The following is an 8,085-nucleotide window of genomic DNA, read 5'->3' as shown; positions in this document are numbered from 1 at the left end:
TATTCTCCTGTAGCCCGAATATCAACTATCCGAGTATTACTAGCCTTTGCTGCTATCCATAAGCTTATCATACATCAGATGGATGTCAAGACTGCTTTCCTGAATGGTGATTTAGATGAAGAAATCTATATGCACCAACCTGAAGGCCTCATTGCCAAGGGTCAGGAAAACAAAGTCTGTAAGCTTGTTAAATCTTTGTATGGTCTTAAACAAGCTCCTAAACAATGGCACCAGAAATTTGACAACGTCATTGCACAATATGGCTTCACTGTGAATGAATACGATAAATGTGTCTATTCTAAAGTGATAAACAATGACTATGTCATTCTCTGTCTCTATGTTGATGATATCCTTATCTTTGGAACAACACTTGAATTAATTTCAAAGGTAAAGGATTATCTTTCCAAAAAATTTTGATATGAAAGACTTAGGTCTTGCAGACATGATACTTGGAATGAAAATCTCTAGAGACACTAGAGGAATATCTTTGAGTCTTTCCCATAGCATTGATAAAATGCTAATCAAATTCAACTTTCATAACTCTAAACCTGTTTCCACACCTTATGATTCTTCTATACCTTTGAAGAAGAATGAAGGTGAACCTGTCTCCCAACTAAAATATTCTCAGATGATTGGATCTCTTCTTTACATATCCAACCGAACCAGACCTGATATAGCTTATGCTGTAGGGAGACTGAGTCGGTATACTAGCAACCCTAGCAAAGATCATTGGTCTGCCTTAGAAAGAGTATTCAAATATCTAAAAGGCACAATTGACTATTGCTTGACTTACACTGGTTACCCTGATGCTATAGAAGGGTATAGTGACGCCAATTGGGTCACGGATTCCAACAGTGTAAAGTCTACATCTGGATATGTATTTCTTTTTGGTGGTGCTGCTGTATCCTGGAAATCATGTAAGCAAACAATAATTGCCAGGAGCACCATGGAATCTGAGCTAATTGCTCTTGATACTACTTGCACAGAAGCCGAATGGTTAAAAGATCTTCTATCTGAACTTCCTTTGGTCCCTAAACCCTCTCCTCCTATTTCCATTCACTCTGATTCTAGATCTACCATAGAGCTTCTAAAGCAAGTACATGTAAATAAAAAACATAACAGACATATTCAAATAAGATATAAGTCTGTACAACGCCTATTAGGCAAAGTTGTGATCTTGGACTTTGTAAAGTCTGAGAAAAATCTTGCTGACCCTTTGACTAAGGGATTATCCAGGAGTGTGGTTCTGGATTCATCGAGGGAGATGGGGTTAAGCCCATAAATGAGGTCACTGACAGCGGCAACCCAACCCTTATTTGGAGACGTAGTCCCAATGTCGGTTCAATGTGGTAGAAACAAGCTGGACAAGTGACTCTCGTGTGGAGCATCGACCTAGATATATTTATATATCATTATGTAGCATTTGCTACTACCCCTTCTCTATGGTGACGATGCTCTTATGATACAGCTGGCTAGGCTGAGTTTTACTCTTAATAAGTCCAACGCGTGTATTGTGGGGGGTATTAAATAAACAGCTGTAGTACCCTTTGAGGACTTACCTACGTGAGAGGAACCGTGATGGCCGCGGTTGGGGGGGACAGGGCTGACCCCTAGAAACTCTCATGAGTCGATTCCGGGGGTTTTTACCGCTAGGGGAGAGAGGACAAAGTGCGCCAGGGCGATAGGCGGGTCCTTAATCTTCTAGGGCAGTGATATCACGACTGCTCCCAATCAGGCCTGAATTTTCTAACTCTTTAATTTGTTTTATATTATTATTGTTTTGACAGCACAGTATTTGAATCCCAACGTAGTAATTTTTTTTTACTATTCAAGGAAAAAATATGTTGGGATGAGATTCGAACCCAAGACCACTTGAATGATTAAAGTTTAGCATTCTTTGAGCCACTTAACCAACTATTACAATCATTTTAGATATGAACTTGAAACTATATGTTGAACTTTACGAGATTCTAAATCCCGTGAAGTTTAGTCCTTAATTAAATTGTATATAATTAAGGTCTAAACTCTAGGAGATGCTAAATCCCGTGAAGTTTTAGCAATTTATTCCGCATTTTCGACCTAGCTGGCTGAAACTAGGTCGAAAATACTAAATAAACGTCAAAGAGGCCGATTTTTAAAAATAAATCTCAAAAAGGCCAGGTTTTGAAAATTCAATTAGGAAATACCTCATAATTATTATTCGCTCTATGAAGTTACGGAAGTGATTCTAGTGAACTCGAACCCGGCATTTCCCGTTTCTTGTTGCCCAAGTACGTACTGAGTACAATATAAGCCCCTCCCTTTGATCGCTCGGCCGCGACCTCGCGTTCGTCCGTTCGCCTTCGTTCACGGGTACGTATTTTTGTCTCTTGCTCCTTCTTTTTCCGATCTAGCTTTATTAATTTTTGAATACGAAACGCTCGTCTAGATTTTATAATTGTTGGTGATAAGGATTGGAGGACTCTTATTCCTTAGTTAATTTTTTTTTTAATCTCGAGAGTTGGATGAAATTATATATGTATATAGTGTTCGATCCCATTATGTTTGTTTTTCCCCCTTAAAATCCTACGCGCTGCGCCGCCTAAGCAGTTCTCCTCTCCAGCCCTTTCTCCTCCTCAATTTTCCGAACAATACCCGACCCCAAACCCTAATTTAAAGAGTCCTCCCCACCGGCAACCTTCAAGCCTGGTGAATTTATTATTATTCGGTTTTTTTGGGTTCGTTTTCTGTTACTAAATCTATGTCTTGTCTTTTTAGTTTAATTTATTAGAGGACTTTTAGTTTAATTTATTGTTTTAGACTTTTGGGTTGCGTTTGGAATCAAGGATTTGATTTGAAGTTCTAGGCTTCAATTCTAAGATCTCAAATTAGTTATTCAATTCAAATGACTTGGATATCAATTCTAGAATTTTCAATTCCAAATCCACTGTTCGGAAAGTGTTGGAATTTCAAGTCTAGAATTTGGATTGGATTGACAGTATAGTGGATTTCAACTCATATTTGAACCAGAATCTTTTGATTCACATTGTCCTCATATTTAGACCATGATGGTAGACAATGATAGGATGAGAAAAAACTTCACTGTAAAACTATGAACTTTTATTAACTTTTTTATATATTATGCAAAAGGCCAACATTTATATGGTATTTTCAAAAATTAAAGACCAAAATTGACCCAGAAACTTATAGAAATGGATTCTAAACTCAAACCACATATACAAATACCAACATTTGATATCACAATCTCTTATAGTCTATATATTATTGCAGATTTCTTCATGATTAATTACAAATATTGACCTGTAGACATAACACATCAATATAATTAACTCATATAGAAAATAAACACAATTATTTAGCAGTAATCCAGGCTTAACAGTAACATAAATAAACATATCCAATTGATAACATCCATATGATACAATGCAATATTAAAAAAAATTAGGGTTATAGACAGATATTGGGGCTTGAATTCAGAAAGCACAAATCCTTTCAGATCGAAGAAAGCTTCAATTTTTTATCTCTAAGAAGGAAAATCTAGGAAAATAATAAAAAACAAAAGTATACTCTTTGCTTGGATGAAAATTTAAAAAAAAACAATTGATCAGATGTGTTGCTGTTTTTGCCTACTCTACACAAAAAAATTCAAATTACACAATGAATTGCTATTTGGAATTATACCCGAACTAGCTTCCTCTTTTTCGAATAAGAAAAAATTAATCTTTTGAAACCAATAGGATAAGATAAAACATAAAGTAGCCCTAGTTGCTCACTCATGCAATATTCATTAAGATCCAAGCACGCGAAACCTAACAGAGGTCAAAATAAAACCCTAAGTTTTCACCAATCCACAAATTAAACGGAAATGAGTAACAATTTAGATGCATTGATGGATTTGAATGATAAAGGGGGGAAAAGTGGCAGTGTGGCACCTTTTTCAATGCAATATCCAATACTGTGATTCAATTGCAAAAACCCTAATCACAAAGCGAGCAACGAGCAAAACGAGAGAACAACAGACATGTGCTTTCGAAGCACGTGACTACCTGCTAGTTTTATGCTAAATTGCACTTATATATCCTATAGTTTCCCAATGCTCTAAAAAGTGGCCTAGACAGACACGTAGAATTAGGCCGACCTCCAGCCGTCTAGAATTGTTCGGAGTGACCAATCTAGGCAGTGGAACAGCCTAGGTGGCACCTAGTACTAGGAGCTAGGCATGCCGCCTAGCTTTTTTTTATATATACTAGTATAATGCACGTGGCACGTGGGCATACTTGTTTTATATCCCAACATGTTCACCTTTTAACTGCAAAAAATTCATCACAAACAAATTATCGTAAGTGTTTAAGTTTTTACATATAATAATATGGATACATGAAATATCACATTCAATAAAATACACAGTTTATGTTAGTTGACGAGACTTGGTAAAATATCACTTTCATTGAACCTTTTTTAATCAAACACAAGCTCGTACAAAGTTTTATCAACAAAAAATGTAACTAATTATGATTGCTTCATATATGCATAAAAATTATGCAATATTTTATCTCTATTTAAACAAAATCAATTATCTTTACTGTATAGTACAGTCCACTTAATAGACTTTAAGGGGGGAAAAAAGCTCAGTGCATATATCGAAGTATCCAACTCACAAAAATAAAGTAAATTCAAACGCAATAAGTGTCTTATAGAAGCTCACTTCATACATGTGACCTTAGAGACCATTATTAGAAGAGACAATTTTAAACGTATAGTCCTGACCATCATAATTGAATGTTACACATTTCATATCCTAAGCACCTGACATTTACAATTATCAACGAATGCCTAATCCATGTACGTACCACCAGATATCATACATAACTAAACACTACAGATTCTAAAGGAAAACAAAGCAAAGATGTCAGTAAATATTCAAAATGTGCACAAATATTATGGATTTGAAAGGGAAAACACAACGCCAGCAAAAGTTCAAGTTTGTGGTCACAATATTATTTGAAGCAAATAATAAAAATAATTGATATCATAAGGTGTATAGTTGGTAATATGTCAAGCAAACCAAATAGTGCAAAATTTCTAAATTTTACCTTTCTAATCATCATAGTCCCCAGTGAACACAATCAAAGTTTTCAAACAAAATCTGAAGTAGACTCTCCATGCCAATCCGACCTTTAGATACTTCATTTGTGAGTGAATGAAAACTTACTTCAGTTTTTCCTCAAGAAGATTATAGCATGGACTACATCACCAGGGGTCACTAAAATATAAAAGTTCACTTAGTTTGTGTCCTGGGAAGAAATATATTTTTCCATAGATTTTAAGGACAAATTAAAAAAAGGGTCATGATGCTATTAAAGCATTCATCATTGAAAACTAAAGGATAAATAAATAGCTTTAAAAAACATATAATATACTCTTACCAAAAACTAAAAAAAATTAATGGAAATAAAAGGGGTTAATTTTAGAACCCCACTGAACTTTTGAGGGATTTTACAGATAACCACCCCCTCCCCTAGCCCAAACTACTTTTACTCTAGTAAATCTCCTTATCTTTTGGGGATGTTGCACATAACACCTCTGAACTATTTTTATTCCACTAAACATCCGTGAAACTTGCTCATTTAAACCATATATAAAAGTAACATTGTCAAAGTCTAAATTGTCATATGTCCAGCACGTGACAGAAAAGATAGAAAAACCCCTTAGCTCTCAAAATATCCTCATTTATACTTTTTCAAAATGAGGACTTGTTTGAGGCCGAAGGAGTATTCTCATCTTTTTTATTATGTACTTAGCACATGACACATTATACTAAACGCTGTATCTTTGGGGGGAGGGGTGTGGGGGTTCAATGAGCAAGTTTCAAGGGCTACTTAAATGTTAAATATTCAAGGGTGTTTTGTGGAATAAAAAGAGTTTTGAGATGTTAAACGCAACATCCCCCAAAGTTCAAGAGGGTTTAGTAGAAAAAATTAGTTCGGGAGCATTATGTGTAAAGCTCCCTAATGTTCAAGTGGAGTTTCTGGAATTAACTCAAAATAAAGACCTATGTATTTTTCTTTTCATGGCTACTTTACTCAAGCATTAAGCTTCTACCACAGAAGTACATGACTCATTTATGACCTGAAATATGAGAAATAAATTTGCACAAATGTTAGATTCAAGATAATGTTTTATAATGTGAATAATCAGACTCGTGAATAGATATGACATAATTAGAAGAGAATTTATAAGTAATTGGGAGTCTAACAATGTACTTATTATAATTCGTTTAACATACAATATGCAAAAAAGAGGAAAATATGAAACATCAAGACTTAGCTAGCAAACATAATAAAATGATATAAGATACAGAGACATGAATATTCTATATTTTTAATTATTGTATTACATAAGAATATGAAACTGAGATACCTTCTTGTCAAAAACATGCTTTTCAACATAATTGCATGCTTCTAGCCATGGCACAATTTACCATCAATTGAAAGAATATTATTTTCCTTCTTATACAAAGCGACTTTAGGCAAGCATCCTTATTCTTATAGAGTTGTATTCTTCATCTTAGGTACATTCACCTACACAATTGAAAGCAAAAAAGAAAATTTATATGAAGAATGAACCAACTATTGTATGCAGCATATTTAAGATATCATAGGTCTCTTCGTGCAAATGTGTAAATAAAAAATACTTAAAATTTTTAGATCTCCTACTTAAAATCCACATATCAAAGTAAAATCTTTTTATGAACAGAGTGAACCTATGTTCTCCACAAGAAGTCAGTACACAACATCAATTTCACAAAACATTATTGAGATTCCTTTTGAGCAATGCATTTTTAGTTAGAAAGCAGGCATCTTGTGTTCTAAGGCATCTTGTGTTCTATTTTGGAGCTAGCTAAATAACAATATAGTGGTTTGCGTGGTGAGTTAATATGCTATGAAGATGGTTAAACCATCTAATCAAAAGGTTAATGTCAATAAACAATCTAAAAATACATACACAAGTATTGCAGATAAAGAATGAACTGAAAATATTTCTATGCTACATTATGGCTACAACTTGGTAGTATGGACCGTATGGCTTTAAGTAAATCATAATTTTGTTCTCAAGATTATGATGAAATTCAAACTCAATAAAATATCTCTTTTCATAATAGACAAGCATAAAGTTTAAAGTATGAGTAAAGATTAGCTTTCCAACAAATAAATCACATTAATATTATATCATAATTTGTACACAGAATCAATCACAGTTTGAACAAACTCATTAACTAATTCTAGTGAAACTCACAATGAATATAGGTTAGATTTGGCAAACAATAGACAAATTCTAGTTCTAGAAAAAACCATTGCCGTCATCACGATTCTTATACTTGTTCTTCAATCTTAAACAGAATTGTTAATTACAGGAAAATTCAAACCCAAAATCCAAAAATAAATAAATAAATAAATAGATGAGCTGAAATATGGAATTACGATAAAGGTCCTTGTGCCAGCTGATTAGATTCAATTGAGGGACCCACAGTGGCGTTGCCCTTGGTCACAATCACCTCCTCATTCGCGTCCTCTTCATTCTTCACCACCAACACCTTACAAAGACCAACAAATGAATCATCAGATTATAAGTCAAAAAAGAAGTATCAAATGTAGAGAAAGAAATCTCTTATTTCTCTTGATATTCTCCTCCCTTACATGCTCCTGAAGTAATAATTTGATCTTTGACGAGTAACTGAATGACTAAAACATGTAATAATGGCCTTAATTAAAAGGAGGCAATGAAGGGGTGGAATACAAGCTTTTTTTTTTGTTATTATTTTTTGGTCAATGGAACATAAACGGTTGTTTGAGGGTAGTTGCACATAAAGAATATTTAATTATTCTTAATTTTAATTTAATTTAATTTAAAAAGAAGTATTGTCATGTTTAAAATTTTGATTGAAGAACAAAAATGGCAATCAAAAGTTTTGACATGGATATTCTCTTTTATAAGTATAGTATTGATATAGAAAAGACACAGAAAATACCCCATTAATTTGGCCTAGCCCAACCCAATCACAAAATAAAAAATAAATAACTTTCA

The 8,085-nt window shown here is 33.9% G+C and overlaps 1 protein-coding gene and 1 long non-coding RNA gene across 3 annotated transcripts in view; one reads left to right on the top strand and one right to left on the bottom strand.

Annotated features, from left to right (window-relative positions):
- LOC109833140 overlaps positions 2,204 to 8,085 on the top strand; it is an 8,740-nt gene continuing 2,858 nt past the window's right edge. Inside the window, exon 1 of one of the 2 annotated variants that reach the window (XM_020400700.1) lies at positions 2,204 to 2,352. The gene's annotated coding sequence lies outside the window, so the exon portion shown is untranslated. The remainder of the gene's footprint in view (positions 2,353 to 8,085) is intronic. The other variant, XM_020400701.1, reaches the window with a different exon arrangement.
- On the bottom strand, positions 6,310 to 8,023 carry LOC109833141. The gene is made up of 2 exons (XR_002245106.1): positions 7,482 to 8,023; positions 6,310 to 6,581 (listed from the first exon to the last, which is right to left on the bottom strand). It is a non-coding gene; the product is annotated as an uncharacterized LOC109833141 (long non-coding RNA).

This window comes from Asparagus officinalis, chromosome 3 (genome assembly GCF_001876935.1).
Source record: "Asparagus officinalis chromosome 3, Aspof.V1, whole genome shotgun sequence".
In the NCBI taxonomy this organism is placed as follows: Eukaryota; Viridiplantae; Streptophyta; class Magnoliopsida; order Asparagales; family Asparagaceae; genus Asparagus; species Asparagus officinalis.
The sequence above is the reverse complement of the archived record's forward strand: the minus strand, read 5'-3'. Positions and strand labels throughout refer to the sequence as shown.